Source organism: Nycticebus coucang, chromosome 1, assembly GCF_027406575.1.
Source record: "Nycticebus coucang isolate mNycCou1 chromosome 1, mNycCou1.pri, whole genome shotgun sequence".
Classification (NCBI taxonomy): Eukaryota; Metazoa; Chordata; class Mammalia; order Primates; family Lorisidae; genus Nycticebus; species Nycticebus coucang.
Genome location: NC_069780.1, coordinates 92,275,567 through 92,296,102, shown reverse-complemented (window position 1 = coordinate 92,296,102; position 20,536 = coordinate 92,275,567). Strand labels below are relative to the sequence as shown.

Genomic DNA, 20,536 nt, shown 5'->3' with positions numbered 1-20,536 from the left:
CTACGTTGAACAGTTTGATGAGAATATTTCAGATTATATATGAAACCAGCACATTGTACCCCTTGATTGCACTAATGTACACAGCTATGATTTAACAATAAAAAAATAAAAAACGTTACTAATAAAATTTTTTAAATTAAAGAAAAACTTTTTTCTTTCTTGTAGGAGTCATGGTTAATTTGTTTTTTTCTCTCTCTTCTTTCCTTCCTCTTTTGGTTGCTGAGATTGCTTACATCAGTTATCTTGTTTTAATTTGTTTTGTTTTCTGCTAAGTTGTCCAGTTGGCTCCTTTTCTAACTCCCATTTTTACATTCAACAAGAGCAAGGGCTTCTGTATTTTTTTCTTTTCTTTTTTTCTTTTTGGTGGTTGCAGAACTTTAGCTTGATTTATTCTCTCTCCCTACTTCACTCCTCAACATTTTCTCAGATGATAGAGACTCTTTGACTCTTCTAATCTTTCCCACATAATGCATTTCTACATCAGGTGAAATATTCCCTTTCCCCCCCTTTTTTTCCTTTCTTCCTGGACACTTGTCTTTCTCTTTTCTTTCTTTATTCCTTTTCCTTTATTTGATTCAATGGAATGTTTAATTTCCTTTGTCTATTCTTCTTTTAGACATTTTTTTCTTTGCTCCCTTTTAATTTATTTATTTTTAATTTTATTTTTTTGTTTATTTCTTCTTTTTTCTCCACCCTTTCTTTGGTGAGGGCAGTTGTGACACAGTTGTGGTCTGGCAGGTAGACCGCAACAGTAATCTGGCTCAAGTAGGCCAGGAGAATTCTATACTGTTGGCCCCAGGAAGAAAGTATTTGGAAGATCACCCTGCAGAACTTTTCTATTTTTTCTTTTTTTTTCTTCATATCCACTCAAGTTTTCCTCTTGTTTTCTCTTTTTCTTCTCTTCCTAATTTTGTGTTCAGACTGGAAGAGACTGACTATGTTCAGTCAGTGCCTGACTTAGAGGGACCCACCCAGCCGAGCTCCTCAAAATCCTTAAGCTATAGATGTGGCCTTAGCACTGGGCTGAACAATAATATTTCTTCTATCATTGTCATTTTCCCTTCCTGTCTTCCTTCTCTCCTGTTCTTCAGTTTTCTTCTGCTATTTCCCCTTGCCCCCTTTTTCATTTCTTTCCTTTCTTTTTTTCCCCTACTCTTTCCTTTTCTTCCACCCTTTTATTTTTCTTTTCTTCTTGTTTTTCCTTGTTGCTCTAACCCTTCTCAATCTTCTGACCCCATACCAAGAAGCCTCTTCATCACCTAAATTCTGAGACAAGGTAACTTGAATCAAAGAAGGAAGTGAGAAGGAAAAAGGTGCACACAAAAGTGAACAAGAAGAAAGCACACATGAGAAGGAACCAAAAGAAAAATTCAGGCACCACGAAGAACCAAAATAGAGCAACCAATGGACAATTTTAAGAGAAGACTCCTCCTATAAAGAACTAATGGATCTGACAGCAAAAGAATTTAAAATATAGATGACAATACCAGGATTGGATGAGAAAATGGAAAGACAGAAGGAAAGGTCAGGTGATAGATATGTAGAATGTATAAAAGATATGGATGAGCTTAAAGAAATGAAGGAAACAATCAGAGAATGTAAAGAAGCATTAGAAAGTATCAAAAATAGATTAGACCATAGACAAAAAAAAAAAAATCAGAGTTAGAGGATAAAGTCTTTGAGTTGACATAGGTAGTTACAGAGTCAGAAAAGAAGAGGTGAGATAGCAGAGCAGGCACTTAAAGAACTACGAGAAGCATTCAAACGTACAATAATAGGAATCCCTGAAGGGGAAGAAGATTGTCCCAAAGGTATGGAAGCCATACTGGAGACTATAATAAATGAAAATTTCCCAAGTTTTACTAAGGATCCTGACATACTCCTTTCAGATGCATATTGAACCCCAGGCCATCTCAACTCCAATAGAGCCTCTCCAAGGCATGTTGTAATTAACCTGGTCAAAGTCAAGATGAGGAGAAAATTCTACAAGCAGCTAGGAATAAGCACCAATTAACCTACAAGGGCAGAGCCATGACAATGACAGCAGACTTTTCAACTGAAACTTTCCAAGCCAGAAAAGCATGGTCATTCATCTTCAACATCCTTAAACAAAATAATTTTCAGTCCAGAATCCTGTATCCTGCTAAACCTAGTTTCGAAATTGATGCAGAAATCAAATCTTATGCAGATATACAAGTACTGAGGAAATTTATCATAACAAGACCAACTCTACAGGAAATACCTAGACCAATTCTCAATTCTGACCACCACAATGGACCACCAGCAAAGTAAACACCAGAAGCTAAAGGTCAAAACTTAGCTTCCACAGTGGCATAAAGGATAAAACTATACAACGGACTTTCATAAAATAAGATGAATCGTTATTCTCAATAAATATGAATGGATTGAATTCCCCACTGAAGAGTCACAGGCTTGCTGATTGGATAAAAAAAACACAAGCCATCCATATGCTGTCTCCAGGAGACACATCTTGCCCTTAAAGACAAATCAAGACTCAGGGTGAAGGGATGAAAAACAGTGTTTCAAGCAAATGGAAATCAGAACAATGGAGGAGTTGCAATCTTATTCTCAGATACAAGTGGATTCAAAGCAACTTTAGTTAAGAAAGACAAAGATGTACACGTCATACTTGTCAAAGGAATAATACAACAAGAAGACATCTCAATTTTAAACATTTATGCACCTAACATAAATGCTCCCACATTTATCAAACAGACCTTGAGGGGTCTGAGCAATATGATATCCTATAACACCATAATAGTTGGGGACTTCAACACCCCTCTGACAGAATCCTCTAAACAAGTGGTTCTCAACCTTTCTAATGCTAATACCAGTTAATACAGTTCCTGTGGGTCATAACCCAAAGATGGAGAACTGTTGCTTTCACCAGAAAGTAAACAATGATATAAAGGACTTAAACGTGACCCTACAACAAAAGGGATTAATAGACATATACAGAGCATACCATTCGTCAAACATAACAACAATGAAGACACTAGTTACCAAAATCTCTGGGATATAGCAAAGGCTATCCTGAGAGGAAAATGTATCACTTTAGATGCCTACCTTCGAAAAACAGAAAGTGAGTGCATCAGCACACTCACAAGCCATCTTAGGGAATAGGAAAAAGAAGATCAATCTAACCCTAAACCCAGCAGAAGAAAGGAAATAGCCAAAATTAAATCAGAGATTAATGAAATTGAAAACAAAATAATCATTCAGAAAATTAATGAAACAAAAAGTTGGTTTATTATTTTTTTTATTAAATCATAGCTGTGTACATTAATTCAATCATAGGGCACAATGTGCTGATTTTATATACAATTTGAAATATTTTCTTCAAACTGGTTAACATAGCCTTCATGGCATTTTCTTAGTTGTTGTAGTAAGACATTTATATTCTACATTTAGTAAATTTCACATGTACCCTTGTAAGATGCACTGTAGGTGTGGTCCTACCAATTACCCTCCCTCCACAATGTGCTGGTTTTATATATAATTTGAAATATTTTCTTCCAACTGGTTAACATAGCCTTCATGGCATTTTCTTAGTTATTGTATTTAGACATTTCTATTCTATATTTAGTAAATTTCACATGTACCCTTGTAAGATGCACTGTAGGTGTGATCCTACCAATTACCCTCCCTCCACAAAAAGTTAGTTTTTTTTAAAAGTAAACAGCATAGATAAACCTTTGGCCAGACTAACTAGAAACATAAAAGTAAAACCTCTAGTAACCTCAATTAGGAATGATAAAGGGGAATTAACAACAGATGCCACAGAGATACAAGAGATCATCTCTGAATAGTACAAGAAACTCTATGCCCAGAAATTTGACAATGTAGAGGAAATGGATAATACTTGGAATCACACCCTTTCCCTACTAGTCTTAATCAAGAAGAAACAGATCTTCTGAACAGATGAATTTCAAGCACTGATATCAAAGAAACCATAAAAATCCTCCCCCAAAAATGAATGCCCTGGTTCAGATGCCTTCACACCAGGATTCTATCAAACCTTCAAAAAATAACTTATACCCATACTGTGGAAATTATTCCAAAAACTTGAGAAGGAAGGAATTTTCCCTAACACATTCTATAAAGCAAACATCACCCTGACATCAAAACCAGGAAAGAATCCAACTAAAAGGGAGAATTTCAGACCAATTTCACTGATGAAAATACATGCAAAAATTCTCAATAAAATCCTAGGCAATAGATTACAGCTTATCGTCAAAAAAGTCATATACCATGATCAAGCAGGTTTCATCCCAGGAATGCAAAGCTAGTTTAACATACACAAATCCATAAACATAATTTACCATATCAACAAAAGCAAAAACAAAGACCATACGATTCTCTCAATAAGATGCAGAAAAAGCATTCGATAAAATTCATTCAATAAAATCCCTTTCTAATTAGAACTCTGAAGAATATAGGCATTGGTGGCACATTTCCTAAACTGATTAAAGCCATCTATGATACACCCACAGCTAATATTATACTGAATGGAGCAAACTGAAAGCTATTCCACTCAGATCTGGAACAAGACAAGGTTGTCCTCTATCACCACTGGTATTCAACATAGTGCTGGAAGTTCTAGCCAATACAATCAGGCAAGAGAAGGAAATAAAGGGCATCCAAATGGGGGCAGAGGAAATGAAACTCTCCCTCTTTGCTCATAATATGATCTTATATTTAGAGAACCCCAAAGACTCAACCACAAAACTCCTGGAAGTCATCAAAAAAATACAATACAGTAATGTCTCAGGATATAAAATCAATGTCCACAAATCAGTAACCTTTGTATATGCCAAAAACAGGCAAGGTGAGAAGGTAATAAAGGGCACAATTCCCTTCTCAGCCGTTTCAAAGAAAATGAAAAACCTAGGAATATACCTCACAAAAAGAGGTGAAGGACATCAATAAAGAAAACTATGAATCCCTAAGAAAAGAAATATACTATACTATACTTCCCAAAGCAATCTGGAAAAAATAATTCTTCATTTTGTATGGAATCGGAAAAAAACCCATATAACCAAGGCAATTCTTAGTAATAAAAACAAAGCTGGGGACATCAGCCTACCAGACTTTAAGCTGTACTACAAGGCTATAGTGATTAAAACAGCATGGTATTGGCACAAAGAAGATATTAGTTTCATCTCCTTGTTTTCTATTCAGTTCCATTCAGACATCTGGAACTGAATAGAAAACAAAGAGATGAAACTAATATCTTTCAGCCACCTAATCTTTGATAAACCAATCAAGGACATAGACTGGGGGAAAGAATCTCTTTTCAATAGATGGTGTTGGGAGAACTGGATATCCACATGTAAAAGACTGAAGCTGGATCCTCACCTTTCTCCACTCACAAAAATAGATTCAAGATAGATAAAAGTCCTAAATCTAAGGCATGAAGCTATAAAAATTCTCAAAGAAAGTGTGGGAGAAACACTTGAAGATATTGGCCTGGGGAAAAATTTTATGAAGAAGACTCCAATGGCAATTGTAACAACAACAAAAATAAACAAATGGAACTTAATTAAACTGAAAAGCTTCTGTACAGCTAAGGAGACAACAACCAAAGCAAGTAGACAACCTACACAATAGGAAGGAATATTTGCATATTTTGAATCGGACAAAAGCTTAATAACTAGGATCTACAGAGAACTGTAACATGAAAAGAGGCAACAAACCCTTATATCACTGGGCAAGAGAGATGAATAGCATCTTCTCTAAAGAAGACAGACAATGGCTAACAAGTATATGAAAAAGTGCTCATCATCCCTAATTATTAGAAAAATGCAAATCAAAACCACCCTGAGATATCATCTAACCCCAATGAGAATGGCCCACATCACAAAATCTCAAAGCTGCAGATGCTGGTGTAGATGTAGAGAGAAGGGAACACTTTTACACTGCTAGTGGGACTGCAAACTAATACAACCTTTTTGGAAGGAAGTATGGAGAACCTTCAAAGAACTTAAACTAGACCTCCTACTTGATCCTGCAATCGCATTATTGGACGTCTACCCTGAAGAAAAAAATCCTTTCACCATAAGAACACTTGCACTAGACTGTTTATCACAGTTCAATTTACAATTGCCAAAATGTGGAAACAGCCTAAATGCCCACTAACCCAGGAATGAATTAAGAAGCTGTGGTGTATGTATACCATGGAATACTATTCAGCCACTAAAAAAGACGGAGATGTTATATCTTTTGTATTAACTTGTTTTAGTTTAGTTATTTATGGTCATCAATTTAGATAAAAATATCTTAAATATTTAAAAAGTGAGACTTAAAAACCACAAATAAACAAAAATGCATTGGAAGTGGGAAAGGATTGACACAGGCAAGGACTATTATTGATAGGTTAACACATGTTGGGAAGGAAGTTCTTGTAGAGGTGCAAGTTCACTTTGCTAAGATCAAAGGCTACAGTGATTGCCACAGAGGAGCACTGTTTAAGTCTCAAAAAATCCAAAATCACATACTGAAGACATTTCATAGGACCAAATAAAATTATCACATATAAATGCTTCCCCCCCCCCCTTACAGTTAGAGATTTAGGCTTACTTTAATCCTTTACAGCAGTGATGATAAAGAACCAAAACCCAAAAAGCCCTGAAGGCTGAATTTTCTGCTCTTTATAGTTATGAAATTCCCCAGATCTGCTAATGATGACCTTCTTGACTCCATTCTTATGAATTAGTCCAGAGAATGCTAGAGAACAAAATAAGTAGAGGCAATGAAGATAAATGGGGCATCAAAGAATCAGTCGAGGAGGGAGGGTTTACAACTTGACCTTATGATATACTTAGAACCGCAACATTAGCAGTTCTAATTGCTTTTCCCCAAGCATTTTGATGGTTTTCTTATTCTCAAATACTGCCATTACTTACATTCCCAGATTCTTACCTCTCTTAGTTACCTAGTTTATTTACCATTTGACCTAATATTAAAGAATTGTCATTATTTTGGTGTTTAAAAGTGTTTGTTTCTACAAATGGTTTATTCATTTTATGTGTTCTTCTTTATGCTTTGTAGGAACATTGTGACTTCTTTTTTTTTTTTTTTTTTTATTGTTGGGGATTCATTGAGGGTACAATAAGCCAGTTACACTGATTGCAATTGTTAGGTAAAGTCCCTCTTGCAACATTGTGACTTCTTTAAATTAAAAAAAATTAATTAAAGAAAACAGCAAAGATGCCAAATATATAGTTATAGATTTCTAATATATTAGGTCATTAAATATGAAATGCCCAATTTCAAATCAAAAGTTTAGCTGATTATATCTCAAACAAGAAGCAGTACAATTGATCAAGGTATGTGCCTAAACTGTTGACATAGTTCTGCCATCTTAACAGCAGCTTCTGTAGGGCGGCAGCAAAGAGCCTGGAGAGCGAGCAGGGAAAAAGTTACAAAAAGCATTTTCCACTGCTTGTTGAGAATTGAATATTTTTCCTTATAAGAAGTGGTCCAAAGCCTAGATGCAGTGGTAAGGCTAGGGGTAAGTTTCTGCTGGTGCTATCGCACCTGGAAGCAGAAGTCTTTTTGGTTTGTATATCGGAGATCTCCGTGTTCCTAATGTTTTGCCTCAGGCTCTTTCATCACCCGTGAACAATACACGAATTTCTATATCACTTAACGGCTCATCATTGAGGCTGTCCATGGCCAGACACCCTAAACTTTCTCATTGAGACTGGGGCCCGGAGGATTCAAGGGTTCTAGTCATTCCCCAGGCGGCAGCACAGGTGTCCATCACGTCGATGAGACGCTTAAGCTGCTAAGAAGCCAGAAAAAAACTTTCTACTTTCCGCTGGCATCTGCGGTCAGGCTAAATACTGATTCAGGAATCTTTACAGCAGTGAACACTCCGGATCCATTCCCCACCGCACCCACCCAGCCCACACACACCCTCGGGGCCACCTTTCTGCAGACCGATCCTCTGTCCTGTTCTTCACTCCGGTTAACCTGTCTGTGCCAGGTTCTGGGAACTCCTACAGGCTCTACTGCCGCCTCCGCCCGCTTTACGTTCCCCGCGTGAGCGCTGCATTATAGGCTTTGAGCATGGCAGATTTCCACCGGATGACATCATGGGAGCCGAATGAATGCCGGCTCGGAGAGGGGGACGGAGAAGGGGAGGGGAGCAGAGAAAGGGAGAGAGCTGGCAAGCGGAGCCAGAGCCGGGCTGCTTGCCACCCGGCAGCTCACCCGCCAGCTGGAGAGAAGCGCTCCAGCCGCCGCTGACAAAGGAAGGGAGAATGCCCGCGCGCCGTGGTGCCAGCCGCGCGCAGCCTGGCGGCCGCCTGAGCCACTTCACCCTCCACCGGTAAGTGATTGCAGAGATCGTTCGGTCAGCCTCCCTGAGGATGCGAACGCTCCTTGGCTCTTACTCCTTGTTACCGGCTCCGAAAGGGACTTGGCACAGAACCAGCCCTGGAGCGTAGGTAGTAGGTGCCTTTGCCCAGCGGGTGGGCTGGAGAACCAATACTCCTGGCTGGGGGCTCCTGGAGGGTGTCGCGACCTAACCCGTAGGCGGCGGGCTCGCCCTGCAGGCGCTGCTCTGGTGAGCTGAGGCTGCTCCAGCGGGGTCTGGGGTGGTTACCTCTTGGCCCCACTCTCCCGCCCTGCCCGCAAGGTTTCTGCCCGGCCCCCAGTGCGCCGCGCGCTGTTTGCACCAGCGTGATACTAGTCACCCAGCCGCACCCCTCGGAAAGTGCGGAATCGATGACAGCCACTTCATAGGCTCGTGTGCTCCTTGTGTGGGCTTGAGGGGGACAGTCACAAATAACCAAGGGAGTGCGCACACCACGGAAGACGGAGGGCAGCCTTTGTCTGGGTTTAGCTCTCATGCGCTCAAACCTAAGTCGGGCTCACTGCAACTGTTGGGGGCCAATTCGGGTTCCCTGAAACTGCCCGCCTAGGTGAAATATGTCCTTGTGTTCCTGCAGCAGGCAGGACTGAGAGCTGGGACTTAAGACGGCGGAAGGGTTCTGCGCTCACGGGTGAGTGTCGCAGTTATCTGGAGCTTGGAGCTTCTGGATCTTCAAGAAGTGAAGTGGCCAGTCGAGGCAGAGAGACGCCCAAGTTCTACCCCCAAGTGGTGTCAGGGAATCTGGAAATTTAGGAAGATTCACTCTCGCTCCCGCCCCTTGTTTCTGAAGCGCTTATCTTGGGGATTATTTGTGGCAGGTGGATGGAATCAGACGCATGTCCAAAAGCTAGCTAGAGACCCTGCGTTTTCCTGGCAATTCCTTTTGTTGTAACAGTAGTTCCGGAAAAGGTTTGCTTGTTAAACATTTCTAAGATCAGTATCTTTTCTACCACAGAGCACTGTGGGCTTAAAGAAAAGATTCCAAACCTGCCCAGGTACCTTAGATTAGAGCTGTCCTGTGTAAAAGTGCTATGCAGTTTCTACTCACCAATATCCATGCCTCCAGCCTTCCTACCCGCTGGACACAGGTTTTATCCATGAATGTCTTCCATTTGAGAAGAGACCAATTTTCAGATCCCGTGGAAGTGGTGTTATCTATTGGAGTATTTGTTTTTAATGTCAATTTATTTCCAAAAGAAATGTTTTGTGAAAAAGATGGAAAAAAGCGAAAGTTTGCTACTTTGAGGTTACTTTTCTTTTGAGTTTTTATTCAGTGCAGTACAAAATACATATTTAAAAATTTAAGAGCTACTTCATATTCATGACTTTAGTGTACAATAAATAATACCTGAACATTAATAAGGAGATTCTTGGTATACAAATTTTATCTTCCAGCACTAATGCCAGGGCATAGGAAAGTAACACAGTTATAATTCAAAGACTCATTTTATTTTAATTAAAAGTGGCTTACTGGTGTTTTATATTGTGCTTGTTTCCTTCAAAGATAGATAATCCTAAGGAAGCTTTTCTAAGACAGAGGATCAAAATATATTTTCTTGATTAATGATTGCTCTTTTGATAAAGTTGGAGGTCTTTTCAGAATAGACATTGTTGAACATTACTGGAACAATAAATGTGATGTAAATAAAAAAGGAACTGGGTGAGATAATTGAGGGAAGTCTTGCAGATATGAATGGTAGGACTCTCGAAGGGTGCTCAATCAGTTTTGATTTTAGAAAAGCTCAATGTAGCTTTTTCACGTTTGTGTCTCCTGGGCAGTGCAGGGTTAAATGTTTATGTTACGCTGTGTTGAGAGACCAATGGTCAGAGCAAAGAGGTCCATTTTTATCCAGGACTCCTGGGGTTAGCAGCAACGTTTTCTCCTGTGATTCAGAAATTTTTGTTTTATTATTTGTTCCTTGATTCCTTGTCACAAAAGTCTCCACCTGTTTCTTTGAAAGTTTTATTTCGTTCTAACTTTATCGTACTCATCTCTTTGTAGTAAAGCTGTTTGAGGTTTTACGTTAAGGTTCTTAGAGAACCTGTTGCTCATGTTTGACTGCTTTCCTCAAATACTGCAATAGCAAAATCTCGTTTTGAAACTAGCCCAGGGAACGTAAGTCTGCTGACCTGCTTGTGCGATGGAGTGTACACAACATAAAAATATGCACTTACATAAAATATGTGGATAATTCTGAGCAGACAGCTAGCAATGATCAGCAGGAGGAACTATGGTATTTGGCTCATAGTTTTTGGTAAATGGTATTACTTTAAAAAATGTGATGCTTTTACCTTCTTTATATGGTATATGAAAATGTGGATTAAGAAGAAGAGATTACATTTTTGTCTCTGAAATCTATTATTTTATTTCCAATATATTTTATCCAAAAAGTGAAAAGTACTCACAGTACTTCACTACACATGCGCTAGAATATGTGAGGAAAGTCCTCAGCAAGCATAAGCATCTTATAAATAGATGTTATTTGATGTATATTTGATGGACAGTATGGTATTATTGTTAAAAGCACGTGGAGTAAAATAATGTCCTTGAACCAGAGATTATTCTTGCCATGTTCTTTAATATATTTCACAAATACTTTGGCTATTTTGTTGCAAAAGGACTATTAACTAGGAAAGATGAGGAAAAGGAGGAAGTTGCATTATAGGGCAGAAGCAAAGCCATAGCATGATGCCCAGAGTAGCAAAAGTGATAGTTCAAAGTCATGAAAAAATGCATTATCAAGACCCTAGAAAATTTCCATGAAAAGACTATGTATAAAGAATAAGCTTATACCGTTTGATGGCCTCTTGCTTTCAGTGTTCCAGTTGTGTGATTTAACAGATACTTTAGGACCTCTGTGATACAGTGAAATTTTCTTCACCTTCTTGAGGCAAAATTATATCTTGAACTCAATTAGAATATTGGTTTATAGGCTTTTTCATGGTGTAATTCAAATTGTAGCTTAAGGATTTTTTATGGATCATGAAACATTGCAGTTTTAACTTTTGTGTATGTCTTTGATATGGAAATTGGTTAGTAAAAACCTTAGCTGAAAGGTTTTGGCGTCTCACCTTCTCTAATTGCAAGCTAAGTGTGAAAGCCAACAGTTACAGAATTGTTGAAAATATTTACAAGTGTGATAATATCTTAGTAAGAGGGCTAAAATGGTGTGTTGATAGAACATTAAAAATATTAAAGAAGTTTTAAGACAAATTCTCTTGAAGCTATAGTTATCTCTTTGCTTTATATCAAGCACATTTTGCAACTTAATGGACTCCTCTGGGCTATCATCAATTCATTTTCTACTTCCTAGAGTCTAAATGATGAGTACTGGGTAAGAGATATGTGCTCCAGACTCTGACATGTAGGAGAAGTTTCTGAGTCTCTATAAACATTAGGTTCATTTAACATAAAATAAGGATGATAATATCTCCCTTGCCTTTCTGGAAAGAAATAGTACATAGAAAATGGACTAATGTATAAAAAGGAGTTGGAAGAAATGGGAAGAACCATCTAACAATTATTATTTGTTAGTGAACTTTTAAACTTATAATTAGTGTCGAAGAGGTAGGTTGATAGGGGTGAATCTAATTTGTAATTTCTATTTTAACATCTAGTAATTTTAATTACAGGCATTCTTGCAAATTCATTTCTCATTATTAATTTGTAAATATTATAAAATTGGTGCTCATATATATATTTTTATTGAAAAATTTCCAGCAACACTGTAGTCCCAGCTGCTTGGGAGGCTGAGGCAAGAGAATCGCGTGGGCCCAGGAGTTAGAGGTTGCTGCGAGCCGTGTTACGCCACGGCACTCTACCCGAGGGCGGTACAGTGAGACTCTGTCTCCACAAAAAAAAAAAAAAAAAAAAAAAAAAAAAGAAAAATTTCCACCAACAATTTCACTCTGGAAATATTTTTATGTAGCTGTAATTTTAAAAGACTATTTAATTTTAGTGTAGAATTTTTATTTGGCAGTTATCATTTTCAATACGTGTTATTTTCATTTCTAGTTTCTGTTAGATTTGTCAGCCATATTGTTTTTTTCTAAGGTAATGTGTCTGTCTCTGGCTAATTTTATGAGTTTTCATTTTCCTTCATTTTACTATCATGTTCTTGGTGTAGTTTGCCTTGTATTTATCCTTAGAGTTTGGAGAGTTTCTTGAATTTGTGGATTGATATCTTTTATCAGGGGAAATTTATTGGTGAATTCTTGATTACTATCTCTTCATACATATCTCTACTTTATATACAGTGTGTCTTTTTTGGGGATCTCAGTTACACAGATGGTTTATCACACTCAAGATGCCTCTTTTACTTATCTCACTATTCTATACTCATTTTTCTCTCTGTGCTTGTTTGAATATGTTTTTTGACCTTTCTTTAGTTTACTACTATGCTCATTTTCCTGTCAAGTTCATCTGTGTATTAATTACCCTAATTATTGTATTTCTTTTCTTTTTTTCGAATATGCCTTCAGTTCCTTTTTATAAACCCCAATTTATGTACTTCCTCCAATTATTCTTTATTGCTTAGATTATATTTATCAAGATTACTTTAAAATTTTTGTCTGCTAATGTCACTACATTGTTGTGAGCCTCTTTTTGGTCTCTCTATTCCTGATTTTAGTTATGGTGTATAAAAATTATAAAGACTCTAGATGATTTACCCATCTCTATAGGGGTGTCAACATTTCCTCTGCTAGACAAATGTAATAGGCAGGTGGCCAATTGTTGTAATCCCATCAATGGCTGTACTGAATCAAGTGTTGGTAGACTTCATGCCCTTCTGGAACACTAGACACAGGTATCCAAAACCTCCTACTGGTTCATTCACAGATTCTGAACACAGGCCAGGGCAAGACTTCTGAGAATACTGCTCTCTTTTCAGAAGGTTCGTTCTTAGTGTCTTAGCCTCCAATCCTATGTGCGATGGTAGGCTTTAGCAAATGTCATATGAGCAAAATGTCAGCTGGGTGTTCTACCATTTACTTCTGATTGGGATCTTGGTCTTTCATGTCTCTTATTTTGTCTCTTCAGCTTTTTAAGACTACCAAAATCCCTGCTGGTTTCTCTGAACAGCTCAGGCAAAGTTCATTTTGTTAGTCTCTTTCTGTGTTTCCAGATTGGCAATTGACCCTACCTTTCATTCCAGAGAAGCGGTGGAAGAAACCTTAAAAATTAGCTCACCCCTTTGATGCCTCCTCAACCTGGAATCTTGATGTCATCAGAAGTTCTCCAATAGTTTTTATTACTTCTTTCCCCTTTATATCTGGCTTTTCTAACTGTTCTTATGGTAGTGTTGGTCTACTGTGGGCCATTTCACTGAAACTGTCAACTGAGTGGGGCATGAGTTTCACTGATTACATAAATAGATGTACAAGGATCCAAGATCATTACTAACTGAGTTAGTAATCCCAGCCTATACACTTTTAGGCAATACAGCTAACTCCAAACATATTAAGAAAAGTACCATTGTAAAAACAGGCCAGATTCTGTTCTGTAGTTACATTCTGTGCCATTTACATTAGGATAGTTTGTCTATTTTCCTTTTGGGATAGATCTTAGCAACAGTGAAGGCTGATGATTCAAACAGCTAATATCTAAACAGTATATATTGACAAAACTTTTCTTTCTTTTGGAAGTGATTCACACACAGCACACGCACACACTCATATGTATGTATATGGAAAAGTAAGGCTTTCTTCTGTACACAAGAACACCATTACTTACAAAGCATCCTAACTTATAAATAAGTGCTACATATATGGAGTGAAAATGTGGAATCTCCCTCTTTTAAAAGCAACTCTTTTATTTTTCAAATGCTTGCTCTAAAAAGCAACTGACATGGACTGACTTACTGTCATATAAATCTAATAGTGTTAAACAGTGAGTAGTATATCAACCTCTTTTCTTATTGGTGCATGGATGAGACTCAGAATATATTTCTTAACCAATTCACAGAAGTGTAATTAATTGATATCATACCTGAAGTATATTGTTACAGACATTTGATCTGAATTAACTCTACTTTTGTAGATTAGGCTAGAATTTTTGTTAAGTCTGCTTAGTTATAGATGGGTACTCAAGATGAATGGTCATACATAATGTTATTTTTAAGTGATTAGGCATTCCAGGTAACATGTTAGAAACCATGTTAGAAACTTTTTGGGACACAATCAACTGGAATTTGGAGAATATCTGGAATTGGTTCTTTTGCTTGCCTTCCACCCAGTGTTCTGAGGCATATTAGGAATCATTGAAACTTGGTGAAAGTGATAAATTAGGTACTATGATGTTGCTGAATCATCGTTTTGGGCTGACACTAATTGATTCTCACAAAGTATATCACATGCTTCCTGGGGCCCCAGTTCACATCCTTGCAAGATTCATATCTAATTTGGACTATGGCTGTGGTAAACATTACAGCAAAGCTTTGATTCAGTTGTGTAACTTTGCTACTTCAAGCTGTGCTGAATATCTTTCACTTTTTGCTCTGACTTTACTTATTTCTCCCTCTGCCCTTGACCAAGGTCCATATAGCCTGCAAGTGAGGAGGAGCTAATCCCACTCACGGAAACTCTCTATCAGTGGAAATGAGTGGGCCGTTTTGAGAGATACTATGTAAATGCTCAGAAGGGGCAAGTGGGATGGGGCCACAGATGGCATAGTTGTGATCCAGCTCCATACACTTGGGTGGCTCTTACTCTTTCCCTATCTCATTTTACCTAGTGCCTCACTCTTACCCTGTGAGGTCATCTTCTGTTTGCACATAATTTATTAGTTTACACTCTGCTTTTTTTTTTATTATTGGGGATTCATTGAGTGTATAATATAATACACTGATTGCATTTGTTAGGTAAAGTCCCTCTTACAATCGTGTCTTGCACCCAAAAGATGTGGCATATACCAAAGCCCCAACCCCTCCCTCCTTCCTTCTCTCTGCACTTCCTTTCCCCCACCCCCACTGCATCCTTAATTGTCCTCATGTCAAAATTGACACTCTGAAAGGGAACCTGACCTAAGATATATGGCTTTTCATCTCTGGGGCAAAATAAGAAAAGAAAAGAAAAGAACCAAGACTAGAGCTATAAGTCTCCATTTACAATGAAAGACCAATAATAAGAAAGAAATGAAAACAATGTATTTTATTTCATTATTGGAGTATTTATAAAATATCTATATTTTATATAATATAAAATATAAAGTATTTCTAAAACACTCCAACATATTTTATTTACAAATTAATTATCTTTCAGGTCACCAAATGAGGCCATTTAAATAATTCTGCTAACTATGAGGTCATCTGCTGACATGTGATACATTTTCTTCTCTTCCTTTATTTTTTACTGTCCTTTAACATATATTTGTTGGTAGTCCAATCTATGTTCAGTATTCAGATAGGTCCTTGTCATATAATGATAAATAAAAAATGTGGCATGATTCCTTCCTCTTCGAAGCTTTTTATTTCTGTGAAATTAATTAATTAAACACAAGCACCAAGGATATATGCAATAATGAGTACAGCAAAGGATAAATGCACACTAATGGGAAAGCCTATTGTAAGGGAGTTTGACTTAGCTAGGGAGGGCTGGGAAACCCTCCTGGAGAAAGCGACATTTGAACTGAAAGCTGAAGAAAGAAAAGTTAATTAGACGGGGCCAGAAGGGAAGAGTTTTCTAACAGTGGAACAAATGGAGTGTGCTCAGTATCCTATTATTGGGGCAAGTCTAAAAGACTCACAGATAATCAGAGAGGTTGTGATGTGGATTGAGGAGACTTAGTAAACAAGAAGACTATCACAAAATATTTGGCACATTAATAAAGGTTGTATTGTGTGTGTGTATCTGTGAGTGTGTGGTTGTGTTGGGGTACCAGTAAAGATGATCCTAAAAAATAAACAAGACCATCTATCAGTAAAAAAGAAATCAGTAATTTTAAGATAGCAAATTTCTAAAGGAATAGAGTTGTAAGAAAAGGGAATGAAATATGTATTCATTTATTACTCAATACGTTCATGATGATGACACATTAAGAGCTGCCTACAGGCATTTTTAAGTTCTATGTGTTTAAGAGGTAGCTTTACCCAGTTATAAAATTTATATACTTTAACTAGTTATCTATTAATTTTTAGGATGGTAGAATTGTGGGTAATTTTTTTTTAAATTCAGTATTTCAACTAAAAATTTGCTTGCGATTTATTTGAATAGTGCAATGATAGAAGGTCTATATAGATGTTACTGAAACGTGGTGCATAGCATTTAATTATTCAGTCCTGAATTGGTTTTTGTATTTAGATTTTAATAAAGTTAAATTGCCCATATGCTTACAAGCTTGGATTCTGGTTCTACTAATTTCTCCCAATTTTGAAATTTGATCAGTTGGAAACAAATTATTTTGCATTTAGAGCTATATTTTCTTTGATATTTCTTAGCAATTTTGCTTTAATAGAACATAAAGTCAAGTCTTGGGCACAGTGTGAAATGACCCTTTAAAATTTAGTATAATATATGCAACAGTTCTTGCCAGCTACCTTTTCTTTTTAATGAAATAACTTGGTTTATTTATGGCTTACTTTTAAATTTAGTCTTTCATTAAATCTCTTAACCCCAAGAGTATGTTTTCTTTTAAAACCTTTAATAAATAAACAGATAAACAAGTCTTTATTCAGTAACTACTTTGTGAAGGAAAGATTCATGCACAATGACAGAGAATTAGAAAGAAGTGGGGGAAGTAATCAATAGATTATTAAGATTTTGAGAGCCAAGTATAAAGGCTGAGTCTGAGATTTTTTAACTTGTTCCTTATGACATTCATAGTAAAAAAAATGAGTCCTAAGAAAAAAGAAGTAGCAATAGACACTATTTCTGTGGCCTATTGTTATAAGGATGAATGTTAGTTGTTAATTTATAGAAATTATTAAAAATGATGCAGAAGGTGTTAAATTTTTAAAATTACACATGACCCAAATATTTATTTAATAAATAAAAGGAAGTAATTAAAAATGTTAACACTGGTCATAGGACTATTATTAGTTTTTTATCCTACTTTTTAAATTCCACAAATAGTTTTTAATGTGTGAATTATTTCCTTAATAAATACTTTTTTTTTGAGACAGAGTCTTACTATGTTGCCCTTGTATAGTGCCATGGCGTCACAGCTCACAGCAACTTTAAACACTTGTGCTTAGCAATTATCTTGCCTTAACCTCCCAAGTACCTGGGACTACAGGCACACACTCACAACGCCTGGCTATTTTTGGTCATAGTCATCATTGTTGTTTGGCAGGCCCAGGCTGGGTTTGAACCTGCCAGCTCCAGTGTATGTGGCTGGCGCCCTAGCTGCTGAGCTATAGGCAGTGAGCCATAAATACTTCTTGAATGAAAACATGAATATTTAGCCAAAACTTCAAACTGTTGACTTCCATTAAATCTGATTAGTTTTATTGTAGATTTAAAATATTTTTTGTGTATAAACATAATGGTGATAAAAATTATATAGAGAAAAATGAGGTGAAAGCAATTCTCTCCCTGCTGCTAACTTAGGCAACAAACCTAATATAATAATTTCTTTGAAAAATTTGCCTCTCAACAAGGTAATACAGAACATGTGCTAATAAGTTGCTTTAAAGAAATTATTGCTTATTAATTATCACTAACTTGTCCTAATAAACAAAAAGTTAATAATTTTATATTGCTAAGTATTACTTTTGTGTGTTTTTATGAGGAGGAAAGAGTAATCAACATTTTTTCCCTCCCCTTTTTTTTGAGACAAAGTCTTACTATGTCTCCCTGGGTAGAGTGCCATGGTGTCACAGCTCACACCAACCTCAAACCCTTGGGCTTAAGCCATTCTCTTGCCTCAGCCTCCCAAGTAGCTGGGACTACAGGTGCCTGCCACAACACTCAGTTATTTTTTGGTTGTAGTTGTCATTGTTGTTTAGCAGGCCCGGGTCGGGCTTGAACTCACCAACCTCGGTGTATGTGGCCGGTGATACCCTACTCACTGAGCTATGGGCACCAAGCCGCTCTCATTTTTTTATTGTGGTGACAATTGATAGATTATAGACTCTGTGCTCACATGCCCATCACTCCTTCATGGGCTCTTATTCACTCAGCAGCCCTGCACATGACTTTGACGATGTGTACTTCATCGTGTGGGTGCTGGGAGATCCATGCCTTACAAGCCAAATATTTTTGTGTTGGTTGTTCTGTGGTGCCAGAAAATGATAATTGACTTAGGAAAATTTTCATTGTATGAGGAAACATTATTTGAAAAATAAGATAATTGCATAGTTATTAGTATATGTGTCATGTACAGTATAAATATTCAATCTGATATCCAAGACTACATTATAGTAGGATAATAAATACAATGCAAAATAAAATGATAAAGGCAGTTTTTTGAATAGCTGTGAAGGTGAAGGCATGAGGTGAAGGTATGTTTATTGTAAAAAAAAAATTAAACAATATAGAAATAGTAAGAGTGAAAATGAATTCTTCCCCCAATTCCCTCCTAACTCAAAAATATTGAATTCCTTTCTGAGATGTACCCAAAATATAGATCATATGATCATACATTTCGTATGTATTTATATATATTGGAATATAACGTTTTAATAAATAGGTTTTATGCTGTGTCCTACTTTTTACAATCTTTCCTGGATATCTTTTTCATGTCAATTCAGCCAACTTACTCTAGAGTATGACATTTCTGGAGGTGTTCAGCAATTTCACTTCTAAAAATCTCTTTGCATGTGACATAAAGGGACATATATTTATGTGAGTGTCATTGATATTAATTTAAAAATTCTAAATAATCATTAATTAGGGTTTTGCTGGGCACACTGGCTCATGCCTGTAATCCTAGCACTCTGGGAGGCTGAGGCAGGTGGATCACTTGAGTTCAGGGGTTTGAGACCAACCTGAGCAAGAGTGAGACCCTGTCTCTAGGACTTATCTTTTTATTCAGGTTTTCCTTTTTGCTAAATATCTTTTGAATATTTTGTTCTTTACCTCCTCAGTTTGCATTTTTAAAATGAATTTTAAGAATTTTTTGTACATTCTAAGAACTTTGTCATTTATATATATTAAAAATATTTTCTTGTATAACTGTTCTTTCCTTTTAAAATTGATTACAATGTCTTTTATGTAGAGAGATTTTAAAATTTTATTATTATGCATTTTCTTATTCATTTCCTTTGTGAATTTAGTATTTCTTGTTTGAGTAGCCTTTTCTTACTTAGAGATCATAAAGGTCTTCCCTAGTTTCCTACTAGAGCTTTAATTGTGTTTTGCATTAAGGTCATTGCCCCCAAAATAAAAAATAATTTATTTTTGCAGTCGTTTCTGAAATAGGGATCAACCTTTCTCCACCTCCAAATTCATAACCAATAATCCTACTTTAATTTTTCCCATTTATTTGTAGGGCTAACTCTGTAATATTAGAGTTCATATATATTCATATCTGTTCTTAGTTCTCTATTCTATTTCATTGGCTTATGTCTAATCCCTTGCCAATTTAATTCTTCAGTCTTTTAAACATTGTAAGCCAACTTTTTTTCTATTAGGATGAATTTGACTCCGAGAGGTCCTCAAACTGGCCACATGAGGTGGTGTAATTGTATTTGTTCCCGTTTTGTTTTTTTACTTCAAAATAAGATATGTGCAGTGTGCATAGGAATTTGTTCATAGTTTTTTTTTTTTTTTTTTTTTAACTATAGTCCGGCCCTCCAATGGTCTGAGGGACAGTGAACTGTCCCCCTATTTAAAAAGTTTGAGGACCCCCGAAATTGTTCTCAGAAACTTTACCATATTATCTGAGAGTCTGCTTGTTAAACTCCATGAAACATTCTATGTCATGAATATTCTTTGGTTGCTTCTTTAGCCCCATTCTCCATGGTACTGCATCTTCTGTGGCTTCTGACTTCTAGTTGGGTTTGGCCAGTGGGAGGCACCAGCAGGAGACTGGGGTGGGGTAAGAGAAGAGTAAGGGTATCAATTACTCTGGCCTGTCTGTGTCTCAGCGAGTCTGGCAGTGGTTGTGTACATTGATACCTAAGACTCCTTCATTTTAAGATTTCTGTTTTATTTGAATTTCTGTACCTCCCTTCTCTCCTTTCCCCGTCAGGCCTG

At 36.8% G+C, this 20,536-nt stretch overlaps 1 protein-coding gene across 3 annotated transcripts in view; it reads left to right on the top strand.

The window, feature by feature from the left end:
• Positions 1 to 8,238: 8,238 nt before the first annotated feature.
• The window catches only part of MARCHF1 (membrane associated ring-CH-type finger 1), a 967,912-nt gene continuing 955,614 nt past the window's right edge, over positions 8,239 to 20,536 (top strand). For all 3 annotated transcript variants that reach the window (XM_053583965.1, XM_053583959.1, XM_053583949.1), the window contains exon 1: positions 8,239 to 8,356. The gene's annotated coding sequence lies outside the window, so the exon portion shown is untranslated. The remainder of the gene's footprint in view (positions 8,357 to 20,536) is intronic.